Raw genomic sequence first — 24,781 nt, forward strand, 5'->3', positions numbered from 1 at the left:
ACTCTCCCCAGAACTAGGAAGTTAACCTTTTATGAGAGTTGTATTGCTGGGGACCGCGAAGTACACTGGAAATAAACTCTGTCTCTGCTCTCAGAGAACTTTAGATGTCTCTCAGTGCGGCCACCACTTGGAGGGGAAAAGAGAGAAACTTCTCTCATTAAAGACAGTGCCCTGGGTCAGGGCCTTCACAGGCTGAGAGCTCTGTGGGAGCTTTCACTCGCCCTGTCCCCTGCAGACACCCAAGGTGCAGCTCATCTGCCAGCGAACGAAGGCATTCCAGGTATAGGTTAAAGTGGAATTTCGGCACTGGCAGAGTTAACATTCATAAATTCAACAACTTGTGTGGGCCCTCAAGGGCCCGTGGCAGGAGACGAGGTTTAATTGTGCTGAAGCACACATTTCCATCACATGGGGTGGGTGGGTCACTTCACTACTGAGAACTGGGTACCAGGGTTTCAGCAGTTTTGGGCTCTTGGTTCCTCACCACCAAAGGCAATTTGTGGGGGATCTTTATGTTTCAGCAGTATTTGAGAATCTGGGGAGTCATGAGCGGCTCAGGCTGGGTCTCCTGGTATGCAGGAGGTATCGGGTGGGGAGGGTGCTGGGGTCTGGGAATTCCCCCTCGCCACGCCACTTCCCCTCAAGCCCACAACCCTCTGGAGCCCTCAGGCTTGGGATCAGGCTCTTTCAGGCTCAGCCCCACCTCCCAACCAGGGGCGGGTGCACCCTCCCTCAAGATGCACACAGCTGCATTGTCTGCAGATAATTTACAACCAATAATAAAATCGACTGTGAGTCACTTTGCTTTTTATTATCCCTAGGCCAGTAATTCTAAACAATGTCAGTGATAAAATAATCCTCCCACAAATTTTTGTTTGTCCACTTTCTAAACAATTGCTGTGGTGACTATTGAATTTTAATTCTATACACTCATATACATCGTGTGTATGTGTGTGTGTATACATATATACCCATATATATACACACATACATATATATGCTTCAAATTAACATAGTTAATTACTTATCCTTTTACTAATATTATATTCTATGTGAAAGTTACTTAGGAGAACTTCCAGTAAGAAAGAACAGTTCAAGATGGTTTGAACTGGCTTCAGGCACAGTTTGTGTCTCCAGCCCCTGTGGTACTAAGTACGCCTGCATTTAAATAATCGATAAAGGATGATAGCACAGTAATTGCAAAGCCAAGACACAAAACCTGAGTTAATTTAATTCTGTCATTCTGTACAACCACTTGGAATTTTAATTTGTGTTTAAAGTTTAGTAAATGCAAATTTTAGTTCATACATGAGATATTTGACTGGATTTGAATAATATCTTGAAAATTAAAATTTATTCTGTTTAAATTATTGTTTTAAAGCTAATGAATGAATCATGAGAGTAATAATAATTACTGATTATTACATGATTATCACTGAAAATAATTTTGTCCCATAGAGGAGGGTACTAAAAAATGATCAGTTTGGGTAGTCAGATATGTTATCTTGGCCACTGTCCATGGTGATGCAGATGACAGAAATTGTTCCAGTTTATTGAAACAGGAGAGCATTAATAATCAGGTATTAATTGGCCTATGAACATTTTGGAAGTGCTGAATAAGCAGATTCTGGTTGGCGCTTTCAGAAACAATTCCAGTTCCCCAGATGATGCTCTGATATGATTGAGGGAAACTGCGTCCCCCACTGTCCGTGGCAGAGCCCACCATTCTGCCATGATCTGAGCCAGCAAAGTAAAGACCTTGTGCTGTGCCTCGCATTCCACTGACCTGGCTCTCAGTTGAGGTCTCATGCAAGTGGCTCTGATTGGTGGAACCCAATCCCATCAGGAACCCTATCTGCAAAGGAGGAAGAGAAAGTTAGTTTTTCATTTTCTAGTGTCTACAGCATAGACTGCTTCCCTGAGGAAGTTAGGAATGGAGGCTGAGCCAGCTGGCTTACAGCATCCTTCACATCTACCCAACTGAGTTTCTACACTTGACCTTTTGGTCTCTAGATGGGGAAGAACCTCCCCTGTCTGGCAGCCAGGTTCTGCCTCATGCTGGCTTCTGGAGAGAATGACTGTCTCTGTAGTGAAGTGTGTCCAGCCCAGCTATTCTTTTTTTTCTTTTCTTTTTTTTGAGAGGGTCTCACTCTGTTGCCCAGGCTGGAGTGCAGTGGTGCAATCTCAGCTCACTGCAGCCTTGACGTCCCAGGCTCAAGTGATCCTCCCACCTCAGCCTCCCAAGTAGCTGGCACCACAGGTGCATACCACCACATCTGGCTATTTTTTTTGTATTTTTTGTAGAGAGGTGTTTCATCATATTGCCTAGGCTGCTCTCAAACTTCTGAGCTCAAGAAATCTACCCGCCTTGGTCTCCTAAAGTGCTGGGCATAACAAGCATGAGCCACCATGCCCAGCCTCAGCTCAGTCATTCTTATGCTGCCTCTTACCATACCCCCACCTTCCCACACCCCATGGAATTTCTCTGCCTAGGCTCTCCAACTTGGAATCTTCTGCTGGTGCATTGTGAGTAATAGCTCCAAATCTTCTCTCCCTCAGCACACAACCATCTCTTGAGTAAAGGCTGCTTCAAAACTCCCACAGCTTTTCATAATGCCATCCCTAAACTCTGCCCCCCTACTAAAGTGCATGAATCTTTATCATTATTCTGTAATAGTAACTTTTTGGGGATTCTTCTCAATACATATTTGCAGACTAAATATAACTCTTGTCCTCAAGGAGTTTTCACCATCATTCTCATAACAGTAAAAAGATTCTAATTTGTATCTATACTTGAGTCCCTAAATCTCAGCCCTCCTGTCCCTTGTAGGGGCAGTGGGTGTTTGTGGTGATGTTGGGACTGAGGAGTAGGTTCTACAATGACTAGGCTAGAGGGTGACCCTTCAGAGAAAGGCAGGATGCAACCTTGGCAGGGAAGTGCCAGGTGAGGCCCAGGGAGGTTTGAACCCTAAGTCTGTCCTGTGGCCCAGAATGCAGGGCCCACATCAAAGACTGAAGCTGCTTACAAGGTAGGAGGAAAGAACATGCAGTGACCTGAAACTGAAGAGGCTGGATTTCTTTCTGTCACAGGCTCTTAATAGCTGCGTGACCATAGACCAGTCACTTTACCTCTCTAGGGAAGAAGGTTACTTCCAATGAAGATGGTTATGTACTTGTGAAGTAGTGGGACTAGGAAAGAAGTGGCACATAAGGAAGGAGGAAGCAGGGTTTATGACACTGGCGTATCTCCCTCTGGACTGCCTCTGGAGGAAAGCCCTGAGACAGCACAGATTCCCCACATGACAGGCTATGCCTTGCTCTACCCCACCCTGCCCTCTGCCACCATCAGGGCACTCAGAAGGAAATACATCCAGAATCCTGAGCTCCAACATGGAGCAAAACCAAGGATGGAAGTGGGCCTGGCAATATCTGGGCTAGAAGTCACATTTCCTCATTTCCTTTTGAACATGGAACCCTTTTCCTGAAAGGGTTTGTTCTCTTCAAAGCACAGTTTCCCAGTGTCTGTCCTGCAGGGACACTTTCACACACACACACACACACACACACACACACACACACATGTGTATCTACAAAATTGATTTAATTTCTTCCTGGGTTGTCATTTATCAAAATAACAAACCAACTAGGAAGTCTCTCCAAAGGAGAACATGGTCAAGATCAGACTCTTCTCTAAAGATATAGCTAATTCCAGCCAGCACATTAACATTCTAAAGTTAAGAGTGCATTGTGAAATGTAAATCGATGTGACGTTGTCAAACAAAATGACCTGTGGGCTTGGGAGGTTGGTGCTTGTAGGAAGAGGCCGAAGTGTGCATCTTAATCTTGATTTCCTTTGGGAATATTTCCTTCACTGTGTTCCTGACTCTGATTATGTTCTTGTGCGATCAAAATAGCTCTATTCTGCAGGGCTGGACAGTTCCTTTTCCTTTCTTTCTTTTCTATTCTTTCTCTCTCTCTCACGCTTTTTTTCCCCACAGGACAAATTATTGTTGTTTTGATCAGTGACAACTGTTTGATTTTTTAGCTATAAGTATATACATGTGCACAAAATCCCATCCTATTAGGAAGAAAAGGATTGGATTTAAAGTCCTCCTTGTTGTATAAATTATTTAATGCACAGGGGCCTTAGAAAACCAAAGTTCAGCGTTCAGGGGTTAACCTCAAAATGGCATGAACAATCCAATAGGCAAGCACCAGCTTTCTTCATTTATATCCATAATCACAGGATATGATGAAGCCTTTGGCCTTAGGAAAATTTCAGTTGGGATTTGTATTTAACAGCAAGTTTATCTTTGGCTTGGCTTTAAATGGATAGTAGGGACAGTGTAAGCCAGGTAGTAACAGAAGCTCTGAATTACAGTATAAGATCTGTCTCTTCAAGCTCTTCTTCCCTGTCTATAACATCATTTGGAAACTTCTCTTCTGCACAGTGTCATAGCCATTTTTTGGATCTTGAACCACAGCCTAGTATTCAGAGTATCCATCTGTCTCCATATCTGGACTTCACTCAGACACTGCCTAAGCTCTCTTTCAATTTCTTTAGCTATGTACTTCAGTGAACTGCAAACAAACAGATCATTTTCCTGATGGTGATAAGGTGGTAATAGACTTTACTTCACTTCCTGGTGCCCTTCAGATATGCTTCCTACAAAACTCCTCAGCAGAACAAATATAGTTACTGAATTTGGTTACTGGTACACAATGAAATAACAGTGAAATAACATAGTTACATGGTTATAATATAGTTAAATCATGCAGCAAGTTGCACACAATAGAAAATGCAGTTAGGCAGAGAGAATGAAATTAAGGGTTAGAGGTAAAAGAGAGGATGTATCTTTAGATGTGATTTGAAATGTAAAGCAGACACCCCAGAAAGGACAAAGATGTCACCAGATGATGCCTGAAGAAGCTACTTCTCTTGTCAACTAAAGCAAGACTGGGTAAGGACAGTGGGAAGGGCATGTTCAATTGGCTGTATAGCTGATTTTGTATACCCCTTCTTCCCCTCCACTGTGATCATACTGATTTAGTCCTTATTACCTCTTTCCTGGCCTTTACAATTGCTAAATAGCTGATCTTCCAGTTCTCTTCTGAGTTATCCCACAAAGCACTGCCAAATCAATTGTCCTTTAACACCACTCTGATTATATCATCCTTCTCTCCCAAATCCCTCAAGGCTTCTCGTTACTTACTGAAGTAGAGTAAGTAGCACTTTCTTAGCTTGGCATTCAAGGCTCTTTCTTCTAGCTGTACTTCTCAGAGTGAAGCAGCACATCAGCATCACCCGGGAACTTGTTTAAAGTTGCAGAATACCAGGTCCTATCTTAGACCCATTGAATAGGAATCTGCATTTTATCAAGATCCCCAGGTGATTCATATGCACAGAAAGCTTGAGAAGTGCTCTAGCCAAACTAAAATACTTAACAAATATTTTCTTTCCTATTTCTGGTTTTTCCCTATGCTACTATATCCACGTTTATATCATCTTTGCCTATCCACATATGGGACCCTTTTATGATCATCTCAAATGTTATCTCATCCACAGAACCTTTCCCCATTATCCCATGGACAAGGCAGACTGATCTTCAGAATGCCTACTCTGCCCTTTATAAATTGAACTTCCTCCTGATGAAAGGGTGGTTTTATTATACCTCTTGACTTGGTCCTTTTGGCCATAGGGAGTTGGTCCATGTTGGATAATCAACATTAGAGCAGTTCAGCTAGAGGCCACCCAGTAACCCAGAATGTGGTCACATGAAATGTGAGTAGTGACAATAAAATTTTCTCTCCATTTTAGAATTTAAATAAAGCAGCGATTACTAACACTAAAAACTAGGAGACAGAGTCAAGGTTATGAGAGGTTATGTGCAAACTACAGTTATGAGGAAACAGAAACTTTGAGTAGCCAAGTTGGTAAAGACAGGAGGATGAGCAAACATGTGGACATGGTAGACATGCCATGAGAGAAAGACAGAGGAGATGGAGAGAAAAATGGATTGGCAGATCTGTCCAAGTTCATGATGAGTTTTCTCTGCCAGGTCATAAGTTCTTACAATAACATCTTCTAATCTCCATTACTTGAGAAAAATTACGTAAATGTCCATTACTGGCAGCCAAGATACCCTAGTTTAGATCCCCAGGTGGAGCAGGTTCCATCCCTGGCCTTCTCTTTGAGACTGTGGTCCTCATTCTTGTTGACTGTTTCCCAGGCTTACATTATAACACCTGTGATGCTATAAACCCCAGCTACTAACAAATAGTAATAAGATTGTGTCCTCTCATTTTTTGAGCACTAGCAAGGTGCATGCTTAGAAATAATCATAGGATTGATTCAAATTGAATTCTAGGGAAGCAAAGCATTAAAGTAAAGGGAGGTGATAGGATTTATCATTAATAAGGCCAACTGAACTGTGGAGTGGTCAGCGTTTTTTTGAAATCTCTGGTGCATTGTACCAATCAAGCCAAAGAGCCACAATCTAGTGTGTATTTTTAATGCAAGCTGTTCGATGTCGTAGCAGCAAAATTAATAATACCCATCTCTCAGAAACCTGATCTCAGTTGATGCTATTTTATCAGGAAAATAATTTCTTATAGTTAGTTGGATGTACCAAACACATGTTTCCAGCTGGTCAGCGATCTTCCTTCTTAACCTTTAATCTGCTCCAGGCTGTTTCTACAGATTATCGGACAAATGACGTTTTGAGAATTATGGGTCTCTGCAGGTTGAAGGAGGCAGCTTCATTGCTACTATTTGGAGGGTTGCCTCCCACTGAAGGTCAGTGTGGGTCTGTGCTTGTGTGGGCCTGGTGGTATATGCAGGGGAGCTATGTGCACTAAGGGAAATGGTTTTGTGTATGCATGCTTTTCTTTTAGTGTGGGTTATCAAGCTGAACCTTAAAAGTGTCATTATACTTGTTCAGAAGGGAGGCAGAGAAGGGGCCCTAATTTTACAAGTACATGGGGATTTCTTTCCCCTCTCTTAAGTCTCTCTTGAAGAACATCACCCTCCAAATCCGGAGGTTTCATCTGCTTTTAAGCTGGAAGCTTCTTCTTTAATGGCTTTGTGACTCACAGGGCTCGGGTGATGGTTGCTTTTTCTGTGTATAGAACTATAATCCTTCTCAATTATCAAAGACATAAATTACTATTATTTCCTTACCAGATCGAACATCTTGCTTAAATATGTGAAAGAAAAATTGTTGGTTGTCTGGTGAATTTTCCTCTTGGAAAAACTGCCTATTCTTAATCTACAAGTTCAATGAAAGTTCAAAAGTTTATCAGTGCAAACTCTATATTCTAATAATTCATCAACCAGCTTCTACATCCACATCAGTAGACTCCAGATTGAGACGTTTTTGTCTTTTCTCCCATGTAAAAGTAATCAAACAGCACATTTCCTGGGCATATCACAAAAACCTATTGATCATAATCAGAGCACAGATGGTATGAAAGAGCTTGGCTGACACACAGGCCCTGGTGTCAATCACAGGAACAAATTGATTTTGACTGCCCGGTCATGATTCTTCTACCCCAGCAGAATTCCATTCAGTGCTGTGTTTGGAGAATTTTGAGCAGACAGCATTTCTGAAGGGGTGTCATAGTCCAAAGTTATCGTAGAGGTAAACTTGATTACTGCAAAAGTGGTGATTTTAATGTACTTCATACTTACCTTTACCACAAGAAGGTCAATATCTTTCTCCTGTGTTGAAAGAGCTCTCATCAATTTAAAATTTGTCCTGATTTATGTCTGCTAATTAGGGGAAAGGAAAATACTGATTTGCATTCTTCTATGACAGTATGCGGTGCCATTACTACTTTTCTCCAACTGGATTTGTTTTCTTACTCATTTTTTAAAACTTAATTTCTTTTTTAAAGATGCCAAATCAATGTTTATTTCTAAATTTTACAAATTATTCTCTTTAAAATTTCAAAACAAATGAAACTTTCACCAAATTTGTAGTTCACTTGCACTCCATGGATCTAAATCCCTCATTTAATTTTCTTCCCTTTCCTACACTTCTTATGCTAAGCAATACTTATTTTATAAGATTCTTAAAAAAAAAACCCTGATTATTTTCTGTCCAGAAGTACCCCGCTTTCCAGCCTCGTTACCTGGTGCGTGTTATTTTTTCCTTCCTACCTTCCCTCCTTCCTTCCCTCCCTCCCCACCTCCCTTCCTCCCTCCCTCTCTCCCTTCCTTCCTCCATTCCTTCCTTCCTTCCTTCCTTCCTTCCTTCCCTCCCTCCCTCCCCACCTCCCTTCCTCCCTCCCTCTCTCCCTCTTTCCTTCCTTCCTTCCTTCCTCCCTCCCTCCATTCCTAATCCTGGGGTTATCCCTGCTGCAGGGATCCCTGCCATCTCTACATGGGAGCTATGTGCAGGCAAGTGGCCTATATGTAAATCATGTTAAGTAAAACCTAGTAATTTTCATTAAAATTATTAAAGCACTTACACTATCAGTCTTTCCCTTATGACCTGAGCAGAGATATGTGTGCTGGAGAATAATGCAGAAAGAGAGGGCCAATACCCCCCAGTACCATTGTAAAATCCTCTGTGAGAGCCAGATAGGAAGGTACCTTCTTTGATACCATCCATTACTGTCTATTATTTTACTGCTTCATACATCAAGGCTGCCAGGACAAGTTCAACAGGGAATGGGTCTGACTCCATCAGGGAAGGGGTTCGGAATTTGAATGAAGAATGGCTTGGAGGCCAGCCTGTTCTGTCTTTACCCAGCCCCAGCCCCAGGCATGTTTTCCACCTGGTCCTTCTTTCTTGTCATTTAGCTATCCTACACCTTTTCTCTCAAATTGCTTCCTACCTATGCGCTCTCACTGATATGGAGAGGGGAGCTAGGCAATGATGTTTTCATGTTACTTGTCTTTAAACACCTAAGCCTGCTCTACAGCCGTTGTTGATTGAACCAAAAAAAAGTGGACATTTCTCTCAAGGGGAACCAATCCATGGACTGGTCTAATCCAGCTAGCTGCCTCATCTCCAGAATTCAAGTCAAGAGATACACAACCTGGAATCAGATACTGTTGGGTGCTTGGAATCAAAGGCATATTGGTCCTGGAGGAATCAAAGATCACCCAGGCCTGGGTCAGCCATTTTCGGCCATGTGTACTCTGATGAGTCAGTCAATGGACAAAGCTTGTCCATGAAGACAAGAAAGAGATCAAAGCTGGCAAAGAGATGAGAGACTTCAGGCCCCTGTCAGGAACAGAAGAGTAACCCTGGCTCTGGAGTTTGCCGTATCAGACTTGTCAGAATTCCTGTGGCCCAGATCCCCTAGCTCTTGTCCTGGAATGCTCTTACGCTTGCCTGCAGTGCTTCTGAATTGGTCCTTGCTTTTCTTAAACTGGCTTGAATGAGTTTCTATTCTTCACAACCAAATATGCTTTGTCTAGAAAGTCTCCTGTTAGAGAGATGCAGATGGCGAATTTCAGTCTCCTTCATCGCCCTAGTTCAGTGTCTGGAAACTCTAGGAGATCATGTGTTCTCTTCCATTCAGCTGAGTGCGGTTTCACAAGAGAGACTATGCTGGGAGAAGAAGGTATTATTCTTTAAGTGTTCAAATCTCTCAACTTCACTTTCAAAGTCCTTGGCACTCATCCTCCACCTCTCGCTCTGATGATTGTCCTGCTGTGGCTCTGACCACTCACTTAAACCATCTGCTTTATTAATTGTTCCCTCTGGTAGATAAAAGTTGGCAACAATTTTTCTTTTGGCTATTTTTCCCATTGAGAGATACAGTCTAATTCCCATTCCCTTGAATATAGGCTGGCCTTCAAGACCTGCTTAAACATCTGAATGTGGTAAATATGACGTTTGGGTCTTCTAAGGCTAAATCACAAGAAACCTTGCAACTTCTGGCTGTGTCTCTGGGAACAATCTCTTGGAAGCCTCTGCTGCCTTGTAAGAAATCCTACTACCCTGAAGTTGCCATACTGTGAGAAGCCCTAGACAAGGGGCAAATAATAGGGAGTGAGGAAGGGGGAGGGAGGGAGAAAGACAGAGAGAGAGAAAGAGACCACAGACTCCAAGCACCAAACTTATGAGTGAAGAAGCCATGTTGAAAATGGACCCTAGTGCCATGTAGAGCAGAGATAGGCCACCCAGCTGAGCCTTTCCTGAATGACTGCAACACAAAAATTGTGAGCAAGATAAAATTTTTGTTTTAATCCACTTAGTTTTGAGGTAGTTTGTCACATACCAACAAAGAACCAGAATATTCCTAGTCATCTCAGAGGTATTTCAGCCTCCTTCCATTTCCATATATCATTCTCTAGCCCAAGGACACCTTCCTTCTTCTCACCTCTATATCTTTTGATGATCAGGACAAGAATCTCCCTTTCTGCGAGGCTTTTCTGATTTCTCCTCTCTTCTGCAGCGTGTTTGGTCAAAGCTACTCTTGGAATCCTTAGCTTGGGCAATCTTGTGTGTCTTTTTGATATATTTTAGACTGTTGTGTCCCAAATCCCCAAGGGCAGGGCCTATTTCTTGCTCTTTCTTTTTTTTTTTTTTTTTTTTAATCCCTCTACATTTTGGCAGAGCCCTGAATAGAAACAATTCAATCTGTGTTGAGACTCCTAAATACTGTTGTCTTGAGGCTAAATAGCCCTAATCTCTTTAATCCAAATTTATATTGGCACTAATCAAAGGCTTGTCTGTCCAATTACACATTTTCAATTAGGTATTTAGATTAAATTAGGTAAATTGAGGTAGCTTTTACTTTTTATTCTCAGATTGTGTATAGACTTTAAACATTTGGGGCGGTTGGGAAAAAAACCCAAGGAGAACAGAAAGAAATTCCCATGTAATGGGATAAATCATGGGCAGAATCAAATGACATGCTGTAGGTCTGTTTGCTTGTCAACACATGCCTGCATCATTTATGGGAGGTCAGGGTCAAACTCTACATTTATAGTTTTGTTCTAGCTTGGGTGAGTGTCTTTTAACTGCTTCACCTCTTTCTAAACCCTATTTTGTTTGGACTTCTCCCAGCCCAACACAATGAACTCTCCCATGTTCTCAGGACATTTTTTTTCATTTTCATTTTCATTTCCATGTACCCCTTGGCTTCTCTTTCATATGCAACATTCTTCTTTGCAGTGTTCAGAAAACTCATTAGCTTCCAACCTCCTCAATTAGGCAGAACAAACATGCATTACTCCAAATTGCCCCGCACTGCGGTAGAGACAGAGTTCAAGCAGAATGTTGGCCCACCACCCAAGGATTTGACCACTGAAGTTTACTTCCCTTCAATCAAATCGAGATCACATCTTCCTGTAGTTTTCTATGTAAGTAATGAAGCTCTTATCTTCAGTTCTCAAAGGATCACTGTTTCCTTTTCTGTATATATTTGTTTGTTTTACTCCTGGTGAGTACTTACCTATTATTGTATGTGTATCATTCATTTGTGGAATCATCTGCTGTCAGATTTTCCCATTTTTCTTAATCTAACAATCACAAAATCAGCCACATATCTGATAACAGAAGAACCACATTGAGATGCAGAGATCTTTTTAAATGGTGCAAAAGGGAAGGGACACATTTAAAATGCTCTCCTTAAATGATTCTGTTTAAAAAAAATGTGAAGTTGTTGCACTCCTCCCTAGAAATTACAACTGTATAAATTCTAACTTTTTCCAGTGCTCAGGCACACGAGAGACAGGGAACATTCACCACATTCTATTCGTGTTCATAGGTCGTGACTAAGATAAATAGATTTTAGAGAAACATTGATGTGGGTGTGCTCCAAGTGGGAGGAATTTCATGTTCCAGTCTCCCTGCTGAACACCTAGAATATTAGAGGCTTTGTGAAGTTTGTGCTTGACTCCTTTTAAAGGAGGATATGACTGAGGTCATAGTGTGATAAATCTCTGACACAACTGTATGGAGGAATATGGATCTGAGCAGAGAGAAGCAAAACAAGCTGAAGTGAAAAGTTCGAATGCATGAGGACATTCTTAAAACTAAGAGGCAATTGAGGGGATGAGTAGTAGCTTTTACAGAGGAGGTGGCTAAGAATCCACATTTCAAGCAGGAATGCCCTGAGCCTTCTCTTTCTCACCTGTTGTCAGTTATACCACCAAACAGGGACATACACAGAGAGCTGATTTATACTTAATATCCAATCTGCTGCAAACTGTTCACTCCTCTTCATCAGAATGCTCACTTATGACACAGTCTTCAGTTCCTTAGCAACAAACTGTCATGTCACCCTGGTGAAATTCTGGTCAGCTGAGAGGAAAAGGAAATGTTGAATGGTGATGGAGAAAATCTTTATTTTAATCACAAATGTGTATGTATAAGAGCTGAAAAGACAATATGAAAAGGCAGGTCAAGGAAGCTACATTTGAACAAGTGTTTTTGATTAAGGTTTATGTGGGCACAGATGTCCCCTTTAAGTTCCTTTTTATTGAATAATTTCCCTTTGATCCTTGAGTAACTAAAAGAAAACCCAGCACTTGACATTAACCTGGGACTCAGAGCCCCATCGTGGGATTCCTTTGCCTGCCTGCTCCAGCACAAAACAGCCCCGCCCAGCACCGTGGGAGCACATTCATCTTTATTTCCCAACCGGGCTTTTCCTCTTCCCCTCTCTTCTGGGTGAGAATGGAGGACAGTCAGCTGAAGAAGTCATTCTATGTGTACTTTTTCTTTGCTTGAGATCAACTTCAAAAGAGGCTGGTCGGGAGACACCAATGACAATGTAAGAAGACGAAGATTGTCCCGGGAAGTATGGCCCCAGAAAAAGAGCAGAGATGACCAGACATGGGAGATGTTGAGAATTCTATCTTTTCTCCCTGTTTTAATTGTTAGGAATGATATAAAAATCATTTCTTTATTTTTGGCTTTGTGGATAAAACCAAATTATTGAAATGAGAGCATAATTAAAAGGGGAAAATGCAGAATTCTTTTTTTAAAAAGATAGATGAAGATAGAGAAAGAAAACAAAAAAGAGAGAGAACCCAAGCAAACAAAGATTATATAAACAACTTGGAGCATGCTTTTTTTAAAAAAACAAACCAAAAAGCAAAAAACAAAAAACAAAACCCTATCAGTGCCATTTACCTGAATTCCCAGTTTCCGTATTTAAATGTCTGATCAATCATTCAGTTCCAATACAGACATGATGTTTGAAGGCCACTTTGTAATGGTTTTACCCTAGTTCAGATTATTTGCAATCCAGGGGGAAAATGTGCATTCTGTGCAAAAGCAAATAGAAAACATATCTGAGCACAAATCAAAAGAATGATTACCACATTCATGCTCTGTACCCATTACGGGGTCCCCAAGTCTCTCATTCTGTTTGTCTTGGCACTTTTTCTTTAGCTGCTTTGGTTGGACTGGGTGGGAAAAACAATAACAACCCACAAAACCCTAGGCAGAGAATGAGGCTGGTGGAAACGGGTAACATGAAAAGATGTGACATCCTTCAAGGGCTTGGCACTTCAGACTTCATTGTGGGTGAAGCTGCTTGGGGAGACCTCCTCGGGCTCCCATGGAGGTCATTGCTGAATGTGTGTCATGAAGTGCCTGACCATTAGTGGGAGGGCAACCCTGCTCTCATTTCAATCTCTAGCAAGCTCTCACTCAGTGGGTAATGAAAAATGGCATTTGCACAAAGTGGAGAGAAAAAGCATTGTTTCTATAGCATATTATACTTTCCACTGCTCAGAGAACATTTCATTACCTATAAAAATAATTATCTGTGTAACTTACTGTGCATGGCAGAAAAGTTGCATTGTGGCTTTAAAAGAGCTGCCTCCAACTGCAAAACACACTCTATCTCTCCCACTCCCCACTGACAGAATAGCCTGTGTTTATAAGCAAATCCACTCAACCCCTTAATGATGACCTAGAATAAACATCTGACATGTACTAGCTTTCAAGCTGTTCTATGTTTAGGCATGAATCGTTCATTTCTATGCCTTTTGTATCCAGCCTGAAGGAAAGACAAATGATACAAGGGATGATTTACATTATCAGTGGAGGCAGAGGTTATGTCCGTGTTTATCTGATCCTCTTTTATTGTGTAACTAACAGTGAGATAACCAGCCTGGTGCACAATGACCATTCAATTTGAGCCACCCACCCTATGTCCATGTTGACTTTAATTTTAAAATATATTAAAAAGACAAGCGCTTGTATAGTAGCACAAGGTTTATTTGGTTCAGGCAGGCATGTAGGAAAGGTATAGATTTCTCATTTAGTGTTAGGCTTCCTCCACACTTACCTTTCCATAAAGCCTGCAAGAGTATTGCCACTGGGGCTTTCCTCTCTAATTGCACTAGGAGAATTGGTACTCCACTTTATGAGGATGATGTGGATGCCCAGCTCTGGTTGATAGTAGAGCATGGGAAACTTGGAACAAATTTACCTAGCATCAGAAAAGACCACAGGGAGTATGCATGAGCCTGAATAACAGGCAAGCTTGCTTTTCCTTGAAGAAAAATCCAGTCATCTCAAAAACTGTCAGTCTGGCTTGGAAGACAATTTCATGAAACCAACCATAGGCCTTCAGGGCAATCTATACCACAATTGAACATAATGCCCCAAGATGGTATTCACTAAATATACCCTTTGGGGAAAACTACCCATTCTTATGTAGTAGGAATTGATTTCTAAAGGGAAAAAATGTTTTTAAACTCTCCAGGATCTGTATAGTCATGGGAGTGCCAATATTTGAAGTCATCTTAATCTCACCTGCAGGGCATCTCTATGGAACTCATGGAGATGGAGTGGTGGTGGAAGATAAGCTCATGGAGATGGAATGATAGTGATGGTGGAAGATAAGATGGTTCCATATATCAGGCCCTATGCTCTTCTTTGAATTGACTCAAAGAATATGGGGTCAGATGAAAGAAACACACTCCAACTCGTTGCTCTGAGGAAACTATAGAACCTGGACAGAATGTATAAGGAACACAAAAATTAAATAGTAGCAAGCAAATTGAGGAAAAAGGCCAGAATTTGGAGTATCACTGAATTTATGGTGAGTTTATTATTTTTCCTCTCTGAGATCTCCCATTCTGAACACAACGTGGCCTGAAAGCCAGAAGTGGGCACCAGGGAGCAGAGAGAACTCCAGGAGAAGCTGGTTCAAGGAGCGGGAGATTCTAACTCTCAGAAAGAGTGCAAAAATCCATTAATACTTTTGTATTTTCTCTGTTCCCTCATACCCCAGCCCCCAAGCAATTTCTTAATGGCAGTAGTAGGAACAAAGGAAGCAATGAAGAACAGAATCAATGAAATTGAAAACAGAAAAATAATAGAGGATAAACAAAGAACCCAAAAGTTGATTCTTTGCAAAGGTCATTAAAACTGATGAAACTGATAGGCCTTCAATAAGATGAAGTGGGGCGGGGGAGAGAGGAGGATGAGGAGGAGGAGGAGAAAAAGCAGGAAGAGGAAGAGAAAAAGGAAGAGGAGGAGGAGGGAGAGAAAGACTAGTATTATTGATATCAAGAATGAAAGAGAAGATACTGCTATAGATCCTACATACCACAATAAAAAAAGAAGCATCAGGGAATACTACAAACAACTCAATAAAAAAGAAAGCATCAGGGAATACTACAAATAACTCTATGCACATAAATTGAACAACTGAGAAGAACTATACCAATTCCTTGAAAAGCCCAAACTATCAGGGCTCTCAAGATAAAATAGATAAACTAAATAGTTCTGTAACTATTAACAAATGGAATTTGTAGTTAAAATTCTTCTGAAAAAAAATCTACAGGGTACAGATTATTTCACTGATTAATTCTTCTAAAATTTAAAGAAGAAATGAGATCAACTCTACACAATCTCTTCTAGAAAATGGAAGAAAGCACTCCTAACTCATACTATGAAGCCAGCATTAACCTGATATCAAACACATATGTTTTGTCTCATTGATTTTTGCTCTATTTTTTATTGCTTTTTTTCTCCTGCTTGCTTTGGGTTTTTCTCTTTCTAGTTTCTTCAGGTGAAAGCTTACATTGTTGACTTAAATCCTTTCTTTTTTCCTAGCATTATTAAATGTTTTAAATAAGCATTTAATGTAGAAATTTTCCTCTAATCACTGCTTTACCTGCATCTGCATCTTATAAAGATACATACAAAAAAGATAATAAACACAAAGATAATAAAAACACAAAGATAACAAAAAAAATCTACAGAGCAGTATTCCTGATTAACATAAACACAAAAAACTCTTCAACATGTTAGCAAGTCAAATCAAGCTATACATAAAAAGAATTATCATACCACGACCAAGTGTAGTCCACTATATTAACAGTTTAAGAACCCAAATCACACATTCATTTGATTTGCTGCAGAAGAATCATGTGACAAAATTCAACATCTATTCATGATAAAAACTCTTAGAAAATTGGAAATTGAAGGGGACTTCCTCAAACAGTAAATAGCATGTATAAAAAACTAGCTGACATGATGCTTAATGATAAAAGATTATGTACTTTGCTTCTAAAATAGGGAACAAGACAATAATCTCCATACTCACTACTCCTACTCAACATTGTGCTGGGAGTTCAAGCAAGCACAGTGTTGAACATAAAAGACAAGGAAGAGAACAGATAAAAAAGACAAATAAAATAAGTGAGTCATATATATTGGAAAGGAGGAAATAATATTGTCCCTATTCACCATTTGTCATATATGTCTATGAAGGCAATTCCAAGGAATCTACAAAAAAGTCTCCTAGAACAAAGAAGTGACTTTAATGAGACTGCAGGATCCAAGGTAAGTACAGAAAAATTAATAATATTTTTATGTAATAGCAATGTATAATTAGAACTGGCTAGCCATATGTAGAAAGCTGAAACTGGATCCCTTCCTTACACCTTATACAAAAATTAATTCAAGATGGATTAAAGACTTAAACATTAGACCTAAAACCATAAAAACCCTAGAAGAAAACCTAGGCATTACCATTCAGGACATAGGCATGGGCAAGGACTTCATGTCTAAAACACCAAAAGCAATGGCAACAAAAGCCAAAATTGACAAATGGGATCTAATTAAACTAAAGAGCTTCTGCACAGCAAAAGAAACTACCAGCAGAGTGAACAGGCAACCTACAAAATGGGAGAAAATTTTCGCAACCTACTCCTCTGACAAAGGGCTAATATCCAGAATCTACAATGAACTCAAACTAATTTACAAGAGAAAAACAAACAACCCCATCAAAAAGTGGGCAAAGGATATGAACAGACACTCCTCAAAAGAAGACATTTATGCAGCCAAAAGACACATGAAAAAATGCTTATCCTCACTGGCCATTAGAGAAATGCAAATCAAAACCACAATGAGATATCATCTCACACCAGTTAGAATGGCAATCATTAAAAAGTCAGGAAACAACAGGTGCTGGAGAGGATGTGGAGAAATAGGAACACTTTTACACTGTTGATGGGACTGTAAACTAGTTCAACCATTGTGGAAGTCAGTGTGGCGATTCCTCAGGGATCTAGAACTAGAAATACCATTTGACCCAGCCATCCCATTACTGGGTATATACCGAAAGGACTATAAATCATGCTGTTATAAAGACACATGCACACGTATGTTTATGGCGGCACTATTCACAATAGCAAAGACTTGGAACCAACCCAAATGTCCAACAATGATAGACTGGATTAAGAAAATGTGGCACATATACACCATGGAATACTATGCAGCCATAAAAAATGATGATTTCATGTCCTTTGTAGGGACATGGATGAAATTGGAAATCATCATTCTCAGCAAACTATCACAAGGACAAAAAACCAGACACTGCATGTTCTCACTCATAGATGGGAATTGAACAATGAGAACACATGGACACAGGAAGGGAAACATCACACTCTGGGGACTGTTGTGGGGTTGGGGGAGGGGGGAAGGATATCATTAGGAGATATACCTAATGCTAAATGATGAGTTAATGGGTGCAGCATACCAGCATGGTACATGTATACATATGTAACTAACCTGCACATTGTGCACATGTACCCTAAAACTTAAAGTATAATAATAATAATAAATTAATTAAAAAAACAAATTTTAAAAATTTATGGTAGCTTTGAAAAGTGAGATATTTAGCTATAAATATAACAAAACACCCACAGGATCTGTGCAAAAAACTACAAAATGATAATTACAGGAATCAACAAAAACCTAAATAAATGAAGAGGCATACCCCATTCGAGGATTGAAAAACTCGTTGTAAAGAGGTCAGTTTGCCTCAGATTGATCTGTAGATTTAACACAATTCCAATCAAAATATCCTACCTGGCATTTTTGTAGGTAGAGACAAGCTGATTCTAAAATTTATATGGAGACTATCCATTCTCCATTGTGCATTTTTGGCAGTCTTGTTGAAGATCAGATGATATATGTGGATCAGAATATATATGTGGATCTATTTCTGAACCCTCACTTCTGTTCCATTGATCTGTATACCTGTTTTTATGCCAATACTATACTGTTTTAATTATTGTAGGTTTGCAATATATTTTTCAATCAGGAAGTGTGATGTCTCCAGCTCTGTGCTTCTTTCTCAAGACTGATTTGGCTATTTGGAGTCTTTTGTGGCTTCATGTGAATTTTAAAATTGTTTTTTCTATTTTTGTAAAAAATGCCATTTGGGATTTCGATATGGATCACATTGACTCTATAGGCCACTTTTGGTAATAGGGACATTTTAACAATGTTAAGTCTTCTGATCCATGAATACATAATATCTTTCCATTTATTTATGTATTTCTTCTTTCTTTCATCAATGCTTTGTAGTTTTCAGTATATAACTCTTTCATCTCCTTGGTTGCCTATTCCTAAGTATTTTAATTATTGATATTATTGTAAATGGAATTGTTTCTTTATTTCCTTTTTGGATAGCTCATTGTTAGCCTATAGAAATGCAACTGATTTTTGTACCTGCAACTTTATTGAATTCATTTATTAGTTCTAATAGGTTTTTGTGGAGTCTTCATGGCTTTCTACACATAAAATCATGCCATCTGTAAAGAGGTAATTTTATTTCTTCCTGTCTGATTTGGATGATTTTTATTTCTTTTTCTGGCCTGGCTAGGACTTCCTGTGCTATGTTTCATAGAAATACTTTCAGTGCTATGTTGAGAGTGAGCATCCTTGCCTTGCTGATCTTACAGGAAAAGCTTTTGTTATTTTACCATTGAGTATGACATCACTGTGAGCTTTTAATATACAGCCTTTATTATGTTGAGGTAAATTCCTTCTATACCTAGTTTGTTGAGGGTTTCTTTTTTTCATGAAGTTTTTTAATTTTGTTAAATGCGTTTTCTACATCTATTGGGATGATCATGTAATTTTGAATCCTTTTTAAATGTCCTATATTACTTTAATTGATTTGCATATGTTGAACCATCCTTGCATCCCAGGGATAAATCCTACTTCATCATGGTATATGGCCTTTTAAATTTATTAAGAAGACTGTATGTATACATGTGAAAGAATGAAATTGTACCCTTATCTGACACCATACATATAAATCAATGCAAAATGGGTTAAAGATTTAAACATAAGACCTGAAACTTTAAAACTCCTAGAAGCAAACATTGAGGAAAAGCTTCATGACATTGGTCTTGGCAATGATTTATTGGATATGACATCAAAATCACAAGCAACAGAAGCAAAAATAGACAAGTGGGACTACATCAAACTGAAAAGATACTGTATAACAAAGGAAACAATCAACAGAATGGGAGAAAATATTTGTATACCATATTCTGATAAGAGTTTACTATCTAAAATAAGATTAAAAAACACCTTCAGCTGAATAGCATAAAAATAAAATAACCCAACTAAAAAATTGGCAAAGAACCTTGAATAGACATATCTCCTAAGAACATATACAGAGATATCTGCATTTCCATGTTTGTTGCAGCATTATTCATAATAGCCAAGATATGGCATCAACCTAAGTGTCTATCAACAGATGAATGGATAAATAAGAGGTGGTATTTATACACAATGAAACATTATTTAGCCTTAAAACAGAAGTAAATCCTGCCATATGTGACAACAGGAATGAACTTGGAGGACACTATGCTAAGTGAAAGAGGCCAGTCACATAAAAACAAATGGCTGTATGATTTCACTTATATGAGATATCTAAAACAGCCAAATACATAAAATGAGAGAGTAGGACTGTAGTTGCCAGGGATAAAGAGAAGTGGGCAATGAGGGATTCATCTTCAATGGGTATGCAGTTTCAGTTATGCAAGACAAATATGTTCTAGAGACCTACTGTACAATATTGTGCCTACAATTAATACTGTGCATTTCAAAACTTAAAAGGGTAGATATGTTGACATGTTAAGTGTCCTTACAACAGTGAAAAAACATCTGTTATAAACATTTAAAAAACAAAAATTAAAGTCATAAAAAGTTTATATGAAAATTCAAAGCAATTATTTTAGTATTTGAAACAGAATAAGACTGGAGGAATCACACCACCCAATAATAAGACTAATTATGAAGCTGGAGTAGTTAAGACAGTATGGTATTGACAAAGGAAAAGGTTCAGGATCGTTGGAACAGAATAGAGTCTAGAAATAGACCCCAAAACAGACAGCTAATTGATTTCTGACAAAGGTGCACAAATAGTTCAATGGAGAAAGAATAATCTTGTCAACAAATGGTATTAAAACAATTGAAAACCTATATGCAAAAAAAAAACCCTGACTTAAACCTCATACTTCATACAAAAATTAACTCGAAATGGATTATAGACTTAAATGTAATAGGTAAAACTATAAATCTTTTAGAAAAAAACCTAGAAAAAAATCTTTATGATCTGTTATTATGCGAGTTCTTAGACATGACACCAAAAGCACAATTTATTTTTAAAAATTGACAAATGGACTTTATCAAAATTAAGAACTTTTACTCTGTGAGAGATCTATCTTGGAGAATGAAAAGTCAATACACACACTGGGAAAATATATTTTCGAATTACCTATCTGGCCAAGGACTTGTATCTAGAATATGTAAAGATTATTCAAAACTTAACATGAAGAAAACAGATAACCCACTAAAAAATGAGCAAAGGTTTTGAACACATCACCAATGAGGATATAAGGATGGCAAATAAACACTTAAGTAGATGTTGAATATCATTAGTCATAAGGGAAATATAAATTAAAACCACAATTAACTACCACTACAAATGTAGTGCACTTAAAAACTTAAGAGGGTAAGTTGCCACCACAAATGCAGTGATAGCTAATTGCAGTTTTAACTTCTATCTATTGAAGTAAAAGAAAAATGTTGACAACAAAAAGTGCTGGTGAAGATGCAGAGCAAATGAAACTCTCACACGTTGTAGGTGGGGATGCAAAATGCAGCACCCATCCTGGAAAACAGTTTGGAAGTTTCTTACAAAGTTAAACATGCACTTACCATATGACCCAGCAATCCTGCTCCTGGGTGTTTACCCTAGAGAAATGAAAACTTAAGTTCTTATGAAAGCCTACACATGAATGTTTTTAGCAGCTTTTTTTTTTTTTTTTTTTTTTTTTGAGGCCAAGTCTTCTCACTTTGTTACCCAGGCTGGAGTGCAGTGTCATGGTCATGACTCACTGCAGCCTCGACCTCCATGGCTCAAGTGCACACCTGGCTAATTTTTGTATTTTTTTGTAAAGATGGGATTTCACCATGTTGCCCAGGCTGGCCTCAAACTCCTGGGCTCAGCTGATCCTCTCACCTTGGCCTTATAGGCATGAGTCACCGTGCCTGCCAAAAGCTCTCTTCCTAATTGCTCAAATCTGGAAATACTGTAAGTGTGCTTCAACAGATGAATGGATAAACAAACTGTGGTACATCCATACATTGGAATATGTACTCAGCAATAAAAAGCAACAAGTGGATGAATCTCAGAGGCCTCTGAAAGGCATTATGCATGAAAGAATCCAGTCTCGGCCGGGTGTGGTGGCTCACGCCTGTAATCCCAGCACTTTGGGAGGCCAAGGCAGGCGGATCACGAGGTCAGGAGATTGAGACCATCCTGGCTAACGTGGTGAAACCCTGTCTCTACTAAAAATACAAAAAATTAGCCAGGTACGGTGGCAGGCGCCTGTAGTCACAGCTACTTGGGAGGCTGAGGCAGGAGAATGGCATGAACCCGGGAGGCGGAGCTTGCAGTGAGCCGAGATAGCGCCACTGCAGTCCGGCCTGGGCGAAAGAGTGAGACTCCATCTCAAAAAAAAAAAAAAAAAAAAAAAGAATCCAGTCTCAAAAGATTATATACTGTATGATTCAATTTCTATGGCAGCCTCAAAAAGACATGATTAATGGAGAACAGATCAAAGGGATACCATGGGCCAGGCTCACGCCTGTAATGCCAGCATGTTGAGAGGCTGAGGAGGGCAGATCACTTGAGATGAGGAGTTCAAGACCAGCCTGGCCAACATTGGAGACACCTCATCTCTACTAAAAACACAAAAACTAGCCAGGTGTGGTGGCACATGCTTGAAGTCCCAGCTACTCAGGAGACTGAGGCAGAAGAATTGCTTGAATGTGGGAGGCAGAGGTTGCAGTGAGCTGAGATCACACCACTGCACTCCAGTCTGGGTGGCAGAGTGAGACTCCATCTCAAAAACAAACAAACAAACAAACAAACAAGCAAACAAAAAAAGGGATGCCATGAGGGAGTTTTTTAGGGCAATGGAATTGTTCCGTATTCTGATTGTGGTAGTGGTTTTATATGTATATTATACAATGACTGAAATTCATAGACCTGTAAATACATACAGACACAAAGTCAGTTTTACTCTATAATGATCACAAAAGTAATCTAGGGAGCATAGCTGTGAAGTCTTCCCTAATAGGTCCTCCCAACCTCCTTCTCCTTAGGGGGTCCAAGGCCTTTCCTTCCTCTCCTTGCTTCTGGATTCTGTCTCATAGTGCTGTTCTGTTTCCCTCCCAGTCTTGGCACCACTAGGCTGTAGCACTTCATCCAGGTCTTGTCTGGGGCCATGGCTCTGTGGCTTTGCTCCACACTCTTCTTAGTCAAGAACAGCCACCAAAATCTACTGGGTTTTCAGCCAGTTCCCTCAACAAACAAGCAAGCTACAACAAAAACAGAAGTCATCTTTGATTTCTCTTTCTTCTACCTCCATATTCCATTTATTAGTGAGTATTGCCAGTTCTGCTTTCTAAATAGGTCCTGAACCTAATCCTCGCAGCCACCTCTGTCCGGGTCATTGCCGTCTTAGGCCTTAGCTACTGCAACAGGGTTCTACCTGGTCTCCCTGCTTCCACTTCTTCCCTGCTATTGTCTATTCCCAATGCAATAATCAGAGTAATCCCACGAAAACACATACCATGTCATTTCTACTTACAGTCCTCGAAAATCTTTCCAGTGTATTTAGAATAAAAGCCAAGTACTGTCCCACGGCTTCCGCAGGGCTGGCCTCCTCCCCCTGCTTCCTCTGGTATTGTGCCCTGGCCACGCTGACCTTCTTGCTCTTCACAGGATATGTCATGCTTATTCCCACTTCAGTGCTATTTTCTCTATCTGGAACTGGCTTATCCCAGAAATCTGCATGGTTGCTGCTTCAGATATTTCAAGACTCAGCCCTAAAGTCACTTCCTCAGAGAGAGCTCCTCTGCCCATTTGTTTCAAATAGCCTCCCCAGCCTTCCAGTCTCTCTCTAGCCCCTTAACCTGACTTATCTTCTCTCAGCACTTAACCACCTCATGCAAGATGCTGGCTTCCCATGGCAACATAGAATCCATACTCTTTATTACGTCCTAGAAAGTGCTATGCGACCTGGTTTGCGCCTCCCCTCTGACATAACCCTCTGTTCCTGAGGGGCAATTCCCTTTGCCGTGCCACTCCCTGTGCACCCCTCCAGACACACTGACTTCCTTGTGTTCCCAGAACAAAGCAAGCATGCTTCTACCTCGGAATCTTTGCATTTGTGATTCCATCTCCCTGGAATGCTGGTCCTCCATAGAGCTTCCTAGCACATTCTCTGCTCAAATGACACCTAATCAGAGACTTTCTTGACCATCGTATATAAAATAGCAAGCCCTTCATCATTCTGTACTCCTCTTATCTGTCTTATTTTTCATGGCATTTATAACTACCTGATGTGTGTATAGCTATTTATCTGTTATGTGTTCTTAGGTCCCTGTACTAGGCTGTCAGCCTGCAGGGAGCCACGACTTTGTTTTGTCTACTATTGTCTTTCTCTGTGAGTCTCAGCCTCATTCATACCAATGTTGCTTTGAGGATGGCTGGGTGCAGGGAGGCACTGGAGTACCAAGAGCCCTGGAGAGACCCCTGGCTATGCGGCTGTTGTTCCTTGTCTGTCTCTCTCACCCGCATGTAAGCTCGATATTGGCGGTGACCGAGAGGCAGGGCCCAGTGCATAGTGGGTGCTCAAGAATAGTTGTAGAATGAACAAATGAATGAATAAATGATAGAGGCTTTTGGATATTTAAAAAGGATGTTTTGGCTTTTAAAAGGAACTTTCCATGTTTTAAAACCTAAATGCAGAATAATGGTATGAATTGGCCAGTGAGAAAGTACCTTATGTGAAGTTAACTGCTAACATTTAAACATTTTCCCCTGCCTAGTAAAGACTTTTTGATGTCTTCCCATTGTTCTTAGGGTCATAATGCACTTTAAGATGGCTCCTGCCCCTTTGTCAGCCCACTTTCCCTTGTTCTGAGTCTCAGTCACACAACTCTCCTTTCAATTTCTCCTACCCGTGTTCCCT

At 40.0% G+C, this 24,781-nt stretch overlaps 1 long non-coding RNA gene across 1 annotated transcript in view; it reads right to left on the reverse strand.

Moving 5' to 3' along the window:
- Nucleotides 1-23,918, reverse strand: part of LOC129037374 (uncharacterized) — a 36,989-nt gene extending 13,071 nt beyond the window's left edge. The window contains exons 1-6 of the long non-coding RNA XR_008502783.1: nucleotides 23,396-23,918; nucleotides 21,456-21,491; nucleotides 14,736-14,934; nucleotides 13,101-13,234; nucleotides 12,097-12,266; nucleotides 1,787-1,855 (exon numbers count right to left, since the gene is read on the reverse strand). This is a non-coding gene — a long non-coding RNA (uncharacterized LOC129037374). The remainder of the gene's footprint in view (nucleotides 1-1,786; nucleotides 1,856-12,096; nucleotides 12,267-13,100; nucleotides 13,235-14,735; nucleotides 14,935-21,455; nucleotides 21,492-23,395) is intronic.
- Between the last annotated feature and the right edge of the window lie 863 nt (nucleotides 23,919-24,781).

Source organism: Pongo pygmaeus, chromosome 4, assembly GCF_028885625.2.
Source record: "Pongo pygmaeus isolate AG05252 chromosome 4, NHGRI_mPonPyg2-v2.0_pri, whole genome shotgun sequence".
NCBI lineage: Eukaryota > Metazoa > Chordata > Mammalia > Primates > Hominidae > Pongo > Pongo pygmaeus.